Source organism: Papio anubis, chromosome 1 (genome assembly GCF_008728515.1).
Source record: "Papio anubis isolate 15944 chromosome 1, Panubis1.0, whole genome shotgun sequence".
Classification (NCBI taxonomy): Eukaryota; Metazoa; Chordata; class Mammalia; order Primates; family Cercopithecidae; genus Papio; species Papio anubis.
The window spans coordinates 167,236,057-167,254,408 of record NC_044976.1 but is presented as its reverse complement, the minus strand read 5'-3'; positions in this window follow the sequence as shown (position 1 = coordinate 167,254,408).

The following is an 18,352-nucleotide window of genomic DNA, read 5'->3' as shown; positions in this document are numbered from 1 at the left end:
TGTATCATCCATCCATTGCTTAAAACTATTAATTCAGAGGGACAAAATTAGTTTAAATCTACTTCATTTCTGAAAGCAGTGGGATTTTTTATGAAAACAATGGTAGATTTTTATTAAATACGTACTATACAGAAATTCTCAAATTTATTGTTCTCCACATTTTCAAGAAACTGAAATGAGAGTATACTTTAAGTAGCTTCATCTATCTTTGAATATAAAATATTCAGATAAAGTAGCACTTATTAAACAACCTTTAGTAAATACTCATAGAAATCTTTGAACGAAATTGTATTGAATTAACTAAAACACACATATTTGAGTTTTATATCTCTAATTTCTATATACTCATCTTTAAGAAGAGATGAGCCACCACAAAAGGACAAAAGGTCTTCCCCTTGGCCTGTTTCGGTCCTTTCTTCTGGCTTTTGCTTTCCTACCTCCTTATTTCATTGGTTCTGAGGCTCTAAACATTTGCTCTTAGGACCTTATGTTTTTTTCCTTTATCCTGCTGGGCACTTACTCTCATTTATCCTACTTTCACGCTGTACTTTATTTTGGACATCATTTGGTAAATGGCTGGCCACCTACTTAGGTTGGCATGGGACAAACATCAGGTAGCCCATTCTTTCTGGAAGGGCCTGGAAAAGATTCCAAACATAAAGAGGCATCAAGCTATTACATAGCGTGTTATCATTATACCTCTTACTGATGTCAAAAACTGTAAGAAGTATCTGTATTCTATTTTAAAGAACAGTTCCACTGATAACTCAGTGTAAGTACAAAAATGATAAGATGATGTTTCCCTTCTCTTTTGCCAGAGAGATATAACTGATCTCTGATCTATAGTACATGAAAAGAAAAACTGGAATTTTCTCAGATACTCTCATCAACATCTGCCGCTCCTCATTTATGTTTAACAAAAAGCAACTTGAAGCCTGAAACATCTTTTCTTCCTAGGCAACTCACAATATATTACAAGTCTAAGCTATGAAAAAATTTCTCAACACCTGAGGATATTGTGATCTGAATGATATAAATTATTTTATATAGTGTATAATGATACAAATAATAAAAATCTGTATTTTTCCATTCTATATATTTAACAGGAATTCATGGAAGCAAACAACACTCAGCAATTACAGGATAGCTGAGCATTAACATGTCACCATTTCATTCATAATAAAGAGTGAGTTAAGGGAGAATAACACTGTTAACAGAAGGGGCAGGGAAAGTTAGACTGAAAAATCTTGTTTCTGAAAGTAACTTTTATTCCTGTCTTTCCAAACTGCTTTTATAGTCAAGTAACCTGAGGCCTAGATTATTACATAATTTACCTCAATAGAAAATGTATTAACAGAGTCAAGATATTTCTGATAAAACAAGAGCAGTTAAAAGAAGTGTGTAAAAGTTATGAACACTATTCTGCTTTATGCTATTAGGAGACATCTGCATTAGAATAATTCTGTTTTACGATAAAGGCAAATAGCTGTCCATAGGTTTCTGTTAATGAGAAAATGTTGACTTTTGTCTCTGAAAGTATTTATTATCCTCTATGACCATTAAAATAATGGTCATAGAGACAAATACATTTAGAAAGGATAGCATCATAGAGAATGAGTCTAAACTTCTGACTTTTGAAAAAGAAGATCTGTTTCTAAATTCAAAGAACACAAGGTGTTTTATCAAACAATAATCAAGCTAAAATGCTTTAAACCATATTAAACACAAGTTACGTCTCTGTATATATTACTACATACAATGTTTCTAAATTTTTATTGTCAAGTATATGTAACAAATATCATAACATCATATAGAATTTTGCAGCTATATATTTCATTATTTGATTATCCTTTTAGTATTTTTTTAATCTTGGTGTTCCATCAATGGCACAGTGTTTTATGCCTCCATGAGGACAATGAATCTTGGAAGACACTTTGTCAGAGAAAAACTTAGCTCACCAGGTTACATGTGTTGTCAAGATTTACTCCGAAAGTGTGACAAAACATATACAGTGTATTTGTACTGTGAAAGTTGCAGATACCAGGATGAAATCATTTTTGTCTTCCCAAACAAAATAGAATATGAAAAGCCCCGAAGGTGAGGAGACTCATGTTTATGTGTTTGAGATAAGAACTGTTTCTAAGGACATTCTAAAATTTCTTTTATGTCCTTCACATATCTCCTGCATTGATAAAGGTTATCAGTAGGCATTCTTTAGGACTTATGTCATTCAGGTAAGATGTTCTTAGAAAAGCACTTGCCCAGTAACAGCATCTCCACCAATGAACTGACAACATCTCTGACTTTGAACCTCTGGGACCAATGAAATCTATTTCTAAGGAACTTACGTAAATCTCTTTTGGCTAATAAAAGTTCTTCTTACCCTTTCCCTCACTGAATGCACTGGGAATTTTATCATTCCATGCATTCCAGATTATAATCCTCATTTCTTATCCTTAAATAAAACCAACATATTTAGAGACAATTTTCTCTAGTGTATTTTTTTTTAGGTTGATAGTATTCTCATATCTACTTTTCAGCACTTCTCCTTGTAACGCTGTGGCTTCTGAGAAGGTACTTCAGAAAGTATCTAGTGATCTCAGTATTTCTTCTCTGAGAAATCTAAATCCAGAGTTGTGGATGGGTTGGAGAAGGGTGGAGAAGAGTATAGCAAGGTATACAGTTTAGAAACTGTAATCAAGATTTTAGTTCCAATTAACTGACTCTTCAAAACAAGGAGAGACATGTCTGAACCTAGGTACATGAAAGTAAATTGAAGAGAGAAACAATGGTTAATTAAATCTGCAAAAAACAAACAAACAAAAATCTAGACAAAACTCTAACAAATCAAAATAGTGGTAAACCAAGACTAGGGAATCCAAGAATTAGAAGGTGCTAATGAACGTATAATGTTTTTAGAAAAAAAAAAAAAAATGAACAAGTATTTCCAGAAATGTTTAGGTACACAAATGAACTGTGAACCATTCAGGAATATGTTCATGGTTGTGGTGTCTGAGGTTTGCTTTTGAAGGTTCCATTGTAGAGTCATTACTTTGGAGCCAATTGACTGGAGTGGGATGGCAAGAGAACAAGTTTTGCTTTTCTTACTGAAGGGTTTCTCCAGGCATGCGGTCCTTTAGTGCTACAGTTTTGAACTTCTCTCCATGTATTTTCTGATCTCTTTTTTCATTTTGTGTGAAACTAAGAGTTCAGAAATGATTGTTTCAAGTTGTCTCAAATAAACTCCTTAAATCCTTATGATTTACATTAAAATTTAATAGCAATAATAGTAATAACTCATTAAAAGTTTAATATTAAATAATAATGGATATCTAGTATTAAATCATCTGAGTTTTTCCAGAATGCTTTAATATATCACACCAAGAAAAAGTGTGTATTCCTCTTATTCATCTCATAAGAGCTAAGCGAAATTATTGTTTTAATTTATTTTAATTTGTATCACTAATTTTTAAAATGTTTATATAGAAAAAATACACATAAAGTCACGATAGTACAGATTTAAATTGAAAAAAATAACCTGATGTGATTATTATACATTGTATGCCTGTATCAAGATATCTCATATAATCCATAAATATACATGCCTACTATGTACCCATATAAATGAAAAATAAAATAAAACATTTTTAAAAGAAAAATGAAGATATATGCCCCAATTAATTATTTCACAAACAATCATATTTATAAGATTTTAATAACCTTGTTTCTTTATATGTCCTGGTCTAATCTCTTTTTGAGATGAGTCTCTTGTTTGTCGTCTAGGCTGGAGTGCAGTGGCGAGATCTCAGCTCACTGCAAGCCCACCTCCTGGGTTTACGCTTATTCTCCCCGCCCTGCCTCGGTGCAGCTGGGACTACAGGCTCACCACCTCGCCTCGCTAAGTTTTCAGTATTTTTTAGTAGAGACAGGGTTTCACCGTGTCAGCCAGGATGGTCTCTTGATCTCCTGACTTCGTGATCCGCCCGTCTCGGCCTCCCAAAGTGCTGGGATTACAGGCTTGAGCCACTGCGCCCGGCCTAATCTTCTCTCTTAGATTGTGAATGCAACTTGTGAATATGATATGATTATATTACCTTGTATTATGACAGGAATTTTTTAAAAAAGATCAATTGTTCTTTAAATACATAGAAAGATTAATTTCTCTTTAAATACATAGAGGGGATTTTAAAGATGTGATCAAGGCCCCTAATCAGCTGAGTTTTAGTTAATCAAAATACAGATGCTCCTCTTTTTATGATGGCTACATCCTGATAAACCCACCAGAAGTTGAAAATATAAGTCAAAAGTACATTTTCTACTTAACGATATTTGCAGCTTATGATGGGTTTCTCCAGACATAGCCCCACTGTAAGTAGTGGAGCATATTGAATGCATATCTGTTTTGCACCACAGTAAAGTCAAAAAAATCTTAAGTTGAACCATCATTAAATCAGGGACTGTCTGCAGTAATTAACATGAGTAGACCTGAAATAACTTAAAATAAGTCGGATTCAGTTGAAGTGAAAAATATTCTTCTGTTGTCCTTATGGAAAAAACCTACTATGTTGCAGAACGTGTCATGGGGTAGACTTCAGCAGGCAGTCTCTAGGAGTTGAAATGGTCCCAATTGATAGGAAGAAAAAAAAAAAGTTCTCAGTTCTACAACTGCAGTTCTACAACTGCAAAAAAACAACTGAATTATGCCAACACGCTTGTTGTTGTTCTAAACTTAGAATTGGGCTATAAACCTTAGATGAGATGTCAGCCCCCATTTACTCTTTGATCACACCCTGTGAGGTCCCGATCGGAGAATCTACCTGTGCTGTGCCCAAACTCCTGACATGGAGCAACCCGGAGAAAATAAGGAAGGTTGCATTAACTGGCAAATCTGTGATTATTTACTATTCAGGAATTGAAAATGAATGAAGTTGTGCTAGGCAGAATTCTAAAATGATCCAAATCCCACACTCTGATACACACACCCCATAATATGTCTCATTTTGAGGGTGAATGGAACCTCTGAATAGATGGAGATCACCTTTGTGACAATGTGGGAAGCATGAAGGGAATTTCCAGATGAGAATAAGTTCCTATATTTGCTGTTTTTGAATTACACAAAAGGAGAATTATGCCAGGTGGGCCAGAGTTAATCAAATGACACTCTAAAAAGAGAGACGCTTTCAGATACAAAAGATATTTTTCTACTGTAAGCGCCCCAGTTGTGAGAGTGTGTGTGAGAAAGTTGTGTGTTCAAGTGTGGGAGCTGAGAACAATCCCCACTGAGAGGCAGTGAAACAAAATGAATTAAATTCTGTTAACAACCATATGAACTTGGAAGAGGAGCCTGATCTCTGCCAAAGAATATTGTTGAGCACACATCTTGATTGCCACCTGTGAGACCGTAAGAAGATTCAGTTAAATCACGCCCGAGTTACTGTGTGTCATTTGTTATGCAAAAATAGAAAAGGAATGTGTATGTTGAGATTAAAATTAAGATATATGAGAAAAATAAAATATTATATTAGGATTACATTATTCTGAATGTTTATCTACACAGTTTAAATAATCTGGCTATATTGTCCACATGGCTTCCAACTTTGTTCATATAAGCAAAAAGGATTTATAAGAACTATTGAATTCAGAAAAAATCATTTTTCTCTCAAACTACTTGAAAAGCATATGATTAGTTATTCTTGTATACAGCAGTTCAAATGAATCTTTCCTGAATAATCTTTTTCCTCATTACAAATATCTTTTTGGATGAAGATGTTAGCCATACTCTGCATGATTCCAAATTTTAATATTTAATACTACCTCCTTTTTTTTCTCATTCTCTACTGCTAAAACTTTTTCTACATTATCTGTGAACATAAATTTGCTAGTTACAAGAGCATATTTGTGGTTTATATCATTTTGAGATTTGAGGAATATCTGTGTAACCACATTTAAATTATTCAGCAGTAAAATTAATGCTCTATTCACAGAATCTTCAGTTTCCAGATTGCCTTTCTGATTGGCATAACTGAGATATGACTAAGCTGAAAGCTTCATATCTGGCAAGAGTTTTATTCATTTTAAAGAAAATTATCAAACCAAAGAGCAATGCACAATAGTCATCTTCTATCAAATACAATTATCTTAAATATAAGCATTTTCATATCAGTGAAGAAATGGTCTAGACAAATAGTAGAGAGAAGTTTCTTATCTTCATTTATAATGTATATGTAATGGGTTAATTTGAATAACCAATCAAGGCATGGATACATATGTTTGTACGTATTGTTGAAATTCACAGAAGTACATCTATTAATAAACACAGATACATATCTATTTATGTAATTATTATGTTACTTATCAAACCTTCCTTAGTTCAGCATCCATTATAATTTATAAGTACATTGTTCCTTCTTTTTTACTAGATATCAATTAGCTCCTATCCCATTTATTTATTCTTTTATATGTATACATCTATCCATCCATCCATAATGTGTCTCAGTATAGAATCATAAATTCTGATTTTATTTAAGGAGATAAGTAATATAATCCAAGATAAACAGAGCCAATTCTCCTACTATTGTTCATTGAAGTTGTTAATTTTCACAATCCTTGTTCCAATCCAGCATTATGCATTTTATTTAGATGCCAAGGCTTTTTATTCTCTTGCAATTTGTAGCAGTGTCTTACCCTATTTATCTGTATCTTTCTAAATAGAAATTTTGGAAGAGTAGAAACCAGTTATTTTGTAGAATGCCTCTCTAGTTGGAATTGCACACAGATTCTTCTTAATAAGATTCAGGTGATGTGACGTGGGGACAAGAAAGAGAGAACAGACTGTTACCGTGTCTATATAGAAAGAAGTAGACATAAGAGACTCCATTTTGTTCTGTATTTGAGATGCTGTTAATCTGTGACCCTACCCCCAACCTTGTCCTTGCAAGAGACATGTGCTGTGGTGACTCAAGGTTTAACGGATTTTGGGCTGTGCAGGGTGTGCTTTGTTAAACAAGTGCCTGAAGGCAGTAAGCTTGATAAAAGTCATCACCATTCTCTTAATCTCAAGTACGCAGGGACGCGTACACTGCCAAATGTCACAGGGACCTCTGCCTAGGAAAGCTAGGTATTGTCCAAGGTTTCTCCTCATGTGATAGTCTGAAATATGGCCTCATGGGAAGGGAAAGACCTGATCGTCCCCCAGCCTGACACCCATGAAGAGTCTGTGCTGAGGAGGACTAGTGTAAGAGGAAAGAAGGCCTCTTGCAGTTGAGATAGAGAAAAGCATCTGTCTCCTGCCCATCCCGGGGCAATGGAACATCTCAGTGTAAAACCGGATTGTATGTTCTGTTTACTGAGAAAGGAGAAAACCGCCTTAGGGCGAAAGGTGGGACTTGCTAGCTCAATGCTGCTCTTTATGCACTAAAAAGGCTTATGGAGATGTTTACATATGCATATTAAGGCACAGCACTTTTCCTTAAACTTACTTCACAGAGATCTTTATTCATATGTCTTACTGCTGAACTTCTCCCTATGATGATCCTATTATCCTGCCATTTCCTTTTTCTAAGATGGTAAATATAATGATCAATAAATACTGAGGGAACTCAGAGACCGGTGCCCGCGTGGGTCCTCTGTATGCTGAGCGCCGGTCCCCTGGGCCCACTTTTTCTTTCTCTATACTTTGTCTCATTTCTTTTCTCAAGTCTCTCTTTCCACCTAACGAGAAACGCCCACAGGTGTGGAGGGGCAGGCCACCCCTTCAATGTGATTTTCAAAAATGGCAATAAACTGATTTATCCTTCACAGTATATCCTGTTTGGAAGTATGTGATGTTGACTTACCCTAAAACACTAATGTTAGTTTCGGTGACTTGTTAAGGTAGTGACAACAAGTTTTCTACCCTGACAAGTCACTGCCTTTCAATTTATAATTGATAAGTAATGTGTAGGGGATACTTTATGTCTATGTAATATTTTGTTAGTTTTCAAACTTTAATCCATTGGGTTTGACTATCCATTATAATTTTTAATACATTATTCCTTATTTCCTCTTTATTTACTAATAGTCATTTTGCTTTTATCTCATTTATTTATTCTTTTATTAATCAGTATATACATACATGTGTACTTTAAAAAGATGAATTCTTCTTTTATTCAAAGAGTTACAATCTATGACTACCTTATTCATTTTTATACTCAAACTGTCACAAATTTACCAATGAAAGCACTTCCTGGCTGACTTTCCTGTCCTTTTGACACATTTTATGATTCTTTGAGGTCTTACTTACTTTCTTTCTAAAACAATGTTTTAGGTTCATTTTGTAATTTTTTTTTTTATCCTATCTCTGAAATATCACACAGCAATCTTTGTTTCTTTTCTCGTCTCTTCTTTTTTTTTTTTTTTAGACGGAGTTTCCTTCTTGCCCAGGCTGGAGTGCAATGGCATGACCTCAGCTCACTGCAACCTCCACCTCCCAGGTTCAAGAGAGTCTCCTGCCTCAGCCTCTCGAATAGCTGGGATTACAGACATGCGCCACCACGCCCGGCTAATTTAGTATTTTTAGTAGAGATGGGTTTTCTCCATGTTGATCAGGCTAGTCTTGAACTCCTGACCTCAGGTGATCCGCCCACCTTGGCTTCCCAAAGTGCTGGGATTATAGGTGTGAGCCACCGCGCCCAGCCAATCTTTGTTTCTTTAAATGAGGAATATTAATTAGAAATCAAGACTTGGGCATTAGCTTTCCTTATTGACACTAGAGTATCATGCTATTAGACCCTGTCATGAGATAAAGCTACCATTTTATGTACACTTTTATGACTATCTATCTGTAGATTGATATGTAGAGCAATCTATCTGTCAAAAAATATGAATTCTTACTCTTTCTTCCTATCATAATCCAAATCCATAGCACACATTAAAAAAGAGAGTACATGTAGCAGGAGGAAAAGAACCTTGGAAATTGTCTTCTTTGTTTGATAATTCAATATGATTAGCTAAATCAATTAATGACTATCATGAACTTTCAATTTCACTTTCACATAAAAATACAAAGAGGAAATATTTATGGAATTTGATTTGGCACACACACACACACACACACCATAGTATACTACTCAGCCATAAAATGGAAGAAAATACTGGAATTTACAGCAACTTGGATGAAGTTGGAAGCCATTTTATTTATCTACTTGGTTGATGGGCACTTAGTTTGGTTCCAACTTGTTTTCCTTTGAATAGATATCCAGTAGTGGGATTACTGGATCGAATGGTAGTTCTACTTTTACTTCTTCAAGGAATCTCGATACTGTTTTCTATAGTAATTTTACTAATTTACATTCTCACCAACAGTGTAAAAAAAGTTCCCTTTCACCACATCCACACCAAAATGTATTTTTTTTTTTCTTTTTAATTCTGACCATTCTTGTAGGACTAAAGTGATATCTCCTTGTGTTTTTAATTTGCATTTCCCTGGTGATTAGTGATGTTGAGCATTTTTTTCATATGTTTGTTGGTTACTTACATATCTTCTTTCGAGAATCGTCTTTTAATATTATTTGCCTACCTTTTGATGGGATCTTTTGTTTTTTCTTGCTGATTGAGCTCCTTGTAGATTCTAGATATTAGTCCTTTGTTGGATGTATAGTTGCAAATATTTTCTCCCAATCTATGGGTTTTCTGTTTACTTTGCTGATTATTTCTTTTCTTTTGCAGAAGCTTTCTAGTTTAACTAGATGCTATCTTCTAGAATTTTTAGGGTTTCAGGTCTGAGATTCAATCCTTTGATCTATCTTAAACTTATTTTTGTATAAGGTGAGAGATGGGGATCCAGTTTCATTCTTCTACATATGGCTTTCTAGTTTTCCCAGACATATCTTAAAAAAATGTTTTGACCACTTGGAAATAATTTTAGATATGTAAGTTTAGTTTAAATTTAAACATTCAAAACCACAAATATGTAATCCACCATATTAATGGAATAGTGGAGAATAAAATATAGGATATTGAAATAACACTTAAAAGTCAACTCAATTCCTCATCATAAAGAAACTCTCAATGATTAGGAATAGAAAAGGATACCCTCATCTGAAAAATGGCTCATCTCAACCAATGTTACACTTAGTAGTGAGACATTGAAGGCTTTCTCCTAAGATCAGGAACAAGATAAGAATATTTTTAAATATTGCACTGGATGTCCAGGCCAGTGCAACAAGGCAAAACATAAGTAAATAAAATAAAATAAAGTAGGATGTCATAAATTTATCAGGGGAAAAATAAAATCTTTTTTGCATATTACATGATTATGTATGTGGAAAATCATGAAGAAATTAGAAAACATTTTTACTAAAACTAATAAATGAATTTGTCAGTATCATAGGACATATGGTCAATTCATAAGAATCAATTTTATTTCTATGTAATGTGAGCAAACAATTAGAAAATAAAATATTTTTTAAAATTACTCTTATAATATCAATAAAATTTTATATGTGTGTGTGTTTATATATATATCTGAGGAAATATGCTATATCTTGACTGATTTGTTGATTATAATATGTATGTACTTGTTAAAACTTAGAATTATACACTTAAAATTTGTGCGTTTCACTGCCTAAAGTTTCACTTAATGAAAAAATTATAATATGTAAAACTCAATCAACCCACACTTGGTTTTAGTTATTTTTATTTGCAAACACCACCTTTTTAATTTGGAAATTAAAAAAAATCAATGTTTATTCAATCCAGAAAACTTAATCCAGAAAACTTGTTATAGTTCATTTTAGTCACCTTTAAGTGTAAGAGGAAAAAAAAATTATTTGTGTCTTGGTATAATGCACATATTAGAAAAATAGATTTATTGACCAAATTATTAATTTACTCATAATAATTTTGTATTACTATTCAACATTCCATATATTTTTGTATCTCAGATAGAAATAAATTATCTTTACTTCTTTTCATTGCTGATACTTCTACCTCTACAAAAATACAATACTGTTACTTTTTTCAATTAGGTTTTTCTGTTGTATTATTTTTACTGAATATCTCTGGTATGGCTGGTCTCTTCATGTGAGACAGGCATAATTTCTAAATAACATATCATTATATTTTGTATGATTGGTATTTCTTCAAATATAATTCTTAAAACAAAGGGTGTCTGCAAATTCTAAGTAATATTTCTCCCCACAGTTTGAAGTTATGTTAGTCTAGATTCAGGCTGTATCTTACTTATGAAACGAATTCTGTCATTATAGGGGAGGAGAATTTCTTCCTTCCATTGAGATTGTAAAACTCCAACTTGTCTTATCTATTACATTTGTGGTAAGGACAATGGACTTCGTGTTATCATGTTCAAAGTCAAAATGATTATTGCTCAAGTCTCTGTGTACCATACAAATAAAAGCATGTTTGTCAGGATAATAAATGCTAGCTATCATTTCAACAAATGCTGTAAAATATGGGTGGTTTCACTCATTGTAATTTTATTTCTTAGTCAAGTAAATCCTGATACGAATCAGGAAAGCCTTTTTCCATTTGTAATTCTATCTTGTGGAACGTTTGGTTTCTGAGGTCTCAGTGGAGGCAAGGGGACAAAATGAAGTAGAAGGAAGTGGGACAAGTTATTTTTCTTCACAGTCATTGAACAGAATTGACTCCAATCGGACTGCAAAGAATGCTGGGAAACACAGGAGAACTGGAGGAATATTTGTGAGTCGTATCTCTCACAGCAAGTAGCAAAGTTATTACCATATCATTTCCTTCATGCCCTGGATAGTTGTTCAGGCCCTGCAGACTTGGCAATGCCCACTGTCTAGGTACACACTCAGTTCACCCTTGTGGGTGCTCCAATCCAGGAACGCTCTGATGAAGCAAGCTATGTATTCCACTCCTTCTCCTGAATACTCTCAATTTAGAAATTCAATTTCTCAGAATTTGTATTATATTGCTATTTTCTATTTCTTTATCTTCCTCACAGGACATACAATTTTCTACTGCCCAATTATTATTCCACATCACATCAAACTCACCTATATATAATACATCAGGGAATGCTGTGAACTCTACTCTACCAAGGGGTATTTAAAATCTGTGTGAAAAAAATATTTTCACAAAATTTACACACACACACATATTAATAGATAAACACAGATATATGTTTAAAATTCTTAAACTTTAGGAAAAAAAATATTTTAACACTTCCCTGATGCCTGAAAAGTCAAGAAACACAAAAAATGTAGGACCTGATACCATGGTTATGCTCTTGAGAGAGAAAGAAAGACATTTCTCCCATTGCTTTTTGTAAGTTTACATCTAAGAAATAGAGTAAATTTTTTGTGGGGGCAGGGCAGGGTTGTTTTGTTTTGTTTTGAGATGGTCTGGCTCTATCACCTATGCTGGAATGGAGTAGCAGGATCACTGCTCACTGTAGCCTGGAGCTCCTGGCCTCAAGAGATCCTCTGACCTTAGCCTCTGGAGTAGCAAGTACCTGGGACTACCTGCAGGCACCACTGCGCCTGGCTAATTTTTATGTTTTTGGTAGAGATGGGGTTTCATCATGTTGCCCACTTTGGTCTCGAACTCTTGTGCTCAAGAGATCTGCCCACCTTGGCCTTCTGAAATGCTGGGATTACAGGCTAGAATAATTGTTAATTGTTCTATCAGATTCTCCTGCTACTTTAATTTTTGATATCTCTGGTACTTCCCTAAAAGGCTATATTGAACTCTGTATTAAAAGTTCACTGTTCAACAGAAAACAGTGATGTTTAACTCATTTTATTGAGACATAGGCATGTATTTATTTTTGAAACGTTTGATTGTGAGGAATTTATGGGAAAGCCAATATAAACACTGACTCTTAAGATTTTCTATGTTAAAATTGAGCCATAGTATTACCACTCCATTAGAATATATTCTGCCTCTCTGTGAATATTGAGTGGTATTTTTTACTTAAAAGAATTGTTTTTAATTTAGAGTACAATAACCAGTTTAAGTCAAAATAATTCAAGCGATACAGAAGAACACATAATTAAAATCATTACTTGAATCTGGCCAAGTTTTCCACACCCCTTGAATTAGCGACCCACTCAGTAAGACCGTCTCACTGTAAGCCTCTCCTAATTTCCAATATTTACACACACATATTTGTACCTAAGTGGAATAGTCCTATAAACCTATTCCTAACTTGTATTTGTATTAACAGATATGTTGGTCTTTCCTGCACATCAGTGCATATAGATAGCTCTCTTTTTCTTTTTCTTTTTTCTATTATTGTTATACTTTAAGTTCTGAGATACATGTGCAGAACGTGCAGGTTTGTTACATAGGTATACACGTGCCATGGTGGTTTGCTGCACCTATCAACCCGTCATCTGTATTGGGTATTTCTCCTAATTGCTATTTATCTGTTGACAATTGCTTTGCTCCACACTTTTTATTATTCCAAACAATTTTGCAGTTCTTATACGTAATAATTACAGCAATGAACTCTTCATTTCCCAGTCTTCTGAGTCAATAGTTGCGACTTTTCTAGATTGCTTTCTGCTTCAAGCACACAAACAAAAAGAGAAGAGTTGTATTTTTAAAAAATATACCATTAAAATAGTATTGACTATAGTCACCCTATTGTGTTATCAAATAGTAGCTCTATTGATTCTTTCTATTTTTGTGTGTGTGTGTGTGCTCTCTTGTCCTATCTTGTCTAGAAAGTTTTTCTGTTCCATTGTGTATTCCCTAATCACGATCTACCTTGTTGGTCTACCAACATTTGTATATAACAATACAATTCTTGTAAGTTTCTTTTTAGTAATAATTAGCTATCTCATTAATAATCTTATTATTCTGTTTTGGTAACTACACATTTATTGATTTTTCAGAAAATGATCTGTACAATATTTATTCATTCCATGTCATCAGTAGCATCAACATTAAGAGATGGGGAAGTACTTGAAATCTTTGGTAATTTATTTTCAAGTAATGATTCTATTAAAATAAAATTTTGTGTGTTGAAATTCCTATCAGATAAATTGCATCAGATCAATAGGTCACAACAGAATACCAAATTATTACTTCCTTTTGAAATACGTGAGTTATTTAGTGAAAACAAGTAAAAAATCTTAAACAAGGAAGTTTAAATAGGGAACATTGAGGAATTTGTGGATTTTATGGACTTCCTCTTCCCCATAGACTAAGATATTTAATGCAATGATAGCTATTTAATTATTTCATTTAACTCTGAGGACTTTTGGGGTACCTATTGCTCTATGCAAATAAAAATAACCTGTCCTAACAAATACTAAATTCAGCTTTACCAGATTTATTCAGAGCTACGGATTTACAATCAGTTAAGAATGTATTAGAATAATTAGAATTATCAAATGAGTGACTTGAGATGCTTTGAATCTTGGAATTTTAAGTAGCAATGATAGATACTAAGGAGCAGGATGTATAAAAGTGTGGCATTTTCTCTGACCTCCAGGATCAAACAATTAATGAAACTTATTATCTGCCCCCTTATGCTTTCTTGCACAAATATGTGTTGCTTTTTTAAAATTACCTTTTGTTAAAATTATTGATTTATCACATAACATAATTCTTCTTAATTTTGTATATGAGCTGGTAAACCATTTGATGTATTAGCTTTGAATAAATAAGAACAATACCAGCTATATATAGTATCTGCTTAATGATGCATTTTAACTCAATATTTGTAAGTGATACCAGTTTGCACATGATTATCATAGGTTATCAGGTTATGTTAATAATTATGGTGTGAATGTTCCTTAGATTACACATTGGCAGGGATACTAGAAAATAACTTATCCATCTAAAACCACAAACTACGTCAAGAATAGTAACAAAATGCTTATTTACATTAATCATTCATGTCTCTATCAAGTATCTCTCCACATTTATCTTTAAAATATTTGAGAGATTGAAAATTAAGCACAAACTATTGCACAGTAGTTTCAAATTGAATTATACGTCATGAGTTTTATAACTGCCATCAAATTTAAGACAATAAAGGCAATACTTTTAATTTAAACCCTATATTGGTGGGAAACTGGCTTTTGGAATGATGTATTTCTGTGGTGGTGATAATTGTTTGCTTTACATATTTATGCAAAATATTGAGAGCAGCAAGGGGCTTTGTTTATGAAAATAGGTCAAGCTTTAGAATTCCAAAGAGAAAACTGTCCATTACATTGGAAAGACTTTACAAATACTTTAAATATTGTATCTTGTTATATGCAAACTTTACCATTTCAGTTGGTGCAAACATAGACTATATGTGATCTGTTAGTGATTATATGAAAAATTTCAATTTTCACGATGGTTAGTCTGAAAATAGTCTCAGAGGGTTTTGTGTGTCTATTTATTGATATGATTTTTAAATTTATATCATCTTAAATATTAAAAATCAACTCCATGAACTTTGATCTCCTTTCACCAATGTCTATTGAACAAATTGTGGATCAGAATTTTTCATTATCATTTTGGAGATACTGCCGACTGTGTTAGAACAATTACATTCTAATTTGCTATTAATAAGCTAGTATTCCTAAAAATGAGGTATTTTATATTTTTAAAACTGTTTTTTATTTATGCCTTAGGATTAAAATTGTCTGAAATTTTCTGAAGTTGTTGTTAAAAGCTATTGAGCATTATTCAATCTCAAGTAAACAAAGGAAGGGTCATATTGAACCCTGTGAATAAACCATTGCTTAGAATTAGTGGAACAGCACTACACGTCAAAATGTTTCCTTCTGTTTTGAAATATATTATGAATTTATTCTCCCCCATGTTTGCTTTGCATATTGAAAATATGAAATGAGAAGACAAAATGTCATGTCTGATGCCCTTAGCACTGAGAAAGGAACAGATAACTTGATTCAAATTCTAAGCATTTATTTACTAAAACACATTCCTGATTTTTACAAGAATATTTTTCAGTTTAAAAAAGAAAAAAAAAATGTTTCCTATATCTTGCCATTTAAGTAGAAATATAAGGGCAAAAGTTTTGGGGTTAAGTCTTTTTTTTCACACATTTCATTAATAGAGTATATTTGAAAGCATTATGGTAAAAATAAGGCAGATCAATAATTGAAACATATTAATTCTATAAACATCTCCTCTTTGTATTTTTATGTTAAAGTGAAATTGAAAAATCATGATAGTCATTATTTGATTTAGCTAATCATATTGAATTAGCAAATGCAGAAGACAATTTCCAAGGTTATTTTTCTTCCTGCTGCTTGTACCCTCTTATCTAAATTCATACAGCTTTCAGCCTGAACAAGCATTTGAATTCACTCTTCAAATTATGTATGTACACTGGACTTAGCTCCAATATGGGGATGCAACATACACAGGAAATTCTGTACAACAAACTAAAATCATCTTTTTGGTTTCCTATGTTTTCTAACAAGAAGAATAGTAACTTTAAAATTTAGTAATATATACTAAACCTGTGCTTTTTAATATAGTAAGGACACGATTTTTCTGTAAAGAATTTTTCATTTGCCATAAATGTATTTAAAGGAGGCCACGATTTTTAAAAAAGATGCATTCTAGAAACTTGTAACTTTATCAAAATGATCCCAAGTAGAGTCCTGGTAAATTAAATTTTCTTTAACAGAAATCAGAGAAAGAATTGAACTTAAAATCTCTTTTCTATTTATGTGAGTTCTGTTTTAAGATGGCCTCATATATTCAAAAAGTTATTGTGTAATAATTTCATAAGAAGTTGCAGGAGTGATGATTTAATTGGTAAGTGATGCTTTTAAAAGGTCACGAAGATATTGTTGATTATGTAATTCTTAACTTTCTCTGACTGCTCATCTGTTCAGTCAAATCTGTTAAGGGCACTTCTCCAGATCCATATTAGCAATACATCTGTTACACTTGATCAGGTTGAAATAGAACAGAAGTAAACAGCATATATTTGCCCAAGGCAGGTTGATTTTAATTTATTTTTGGGAAGAGTGGTCAGTTTGTGAAGTTCTAGAGACACACAGTAATTTTATTTGCTTAGTGAAATGTGCTCTCTGTATAGAATCAAATGCTCTCCTAACCAACAAAGTAAAACAAAAAAATAGAAAGGAATGAAATAATTAAAAACGATTTTATTGTTAATAGTACAGGCTGTTGGTATAACAAAAATATCACTAACACATTACAAATATTTTGTCATCATTATGATACTATTGAAAATAAATTACTTTCCATAGGATCCTTTATTTTTTTCTTTTATAACAGTATTTACAAAGTAATAAAAATGTTTGGGAAACTGGCATGCTACTAAATGTGTACATCTTTACCAAATAAAATATCTCTTAAACTTGTCCGCACATATTTAACTACAGAGAGTAACGTAGAAGATGACAAGGTGTCTTGGAGCTTGCCTTGAAAGCAAGTTGACTTTTGAACTACAAAGGAAATTTACTTTACCTATGTTTAAAAGTTAAAGCATGGCATAATAAAATTGCATAAAAAATAACTACAAACTGCATGAGAAACAACCATATTCAAGACAAAATCAGAAGTCAGCTCCACTTAAGGCACAAAAAGCTGTATCATTGCTTCTCTACACACTTTGGGCCTCCATCTGACCTATTCCAAAGCCTAGCTATGTCCCAGATTGAAGAGAAAAATATGAAGTGCTCAAAGTGATTCATTGTGGTGTCAAAATGTATTAGAATTCCTATTTATGTTTTTTATCTTAAAAAGAACAACAAATAACTTTGCTCATATTTCACATATAGATTGACATTGGAACCTCCACTCAGTCATATGTACAGATAGTCCTAAACTGATGATGGGTTATGAGGCTGACTTCATGAAAGAATGAGATTTCTCTAGCATTTGAGTAAAGAAGGTAGGGAGACATACAGAGGATGAAGGAATATAGAAGATGAGGAGACAAAATACAGCATTTAATTTATAATCAGAATCAGGTCAGGACATGTCTGAAATAAGGCTCCATTAATATTCAAACCAGTATCCGTATAAATCAGTACTGTTCTGCAAACCAACTTGTATAGATATGATAAGATAGAGCAGAGAGTTTTGCATTTAATGCCAGTTTATTGAGACATGGAAATTTACATGCACTAAGTCCAGTGTACTAAGAATTACACAGGTAGTTAATTATTTTTATATTTATTTATTAAATCAGTCCTTGAAAATTAGACAGGAGTTTGATAAAATAGTGTTTCTTGATGTTTAGGTCCATCATTGCTTATCAGAAACATCTCAGGGGCTATGCCTTCCAAAACTTAGAATTTTCAGGTTTTATAAAATTAGTATGTACCTACTATCCAAGAATGTTTTGGGGAAATTATAAATGAAAGACATTAATATG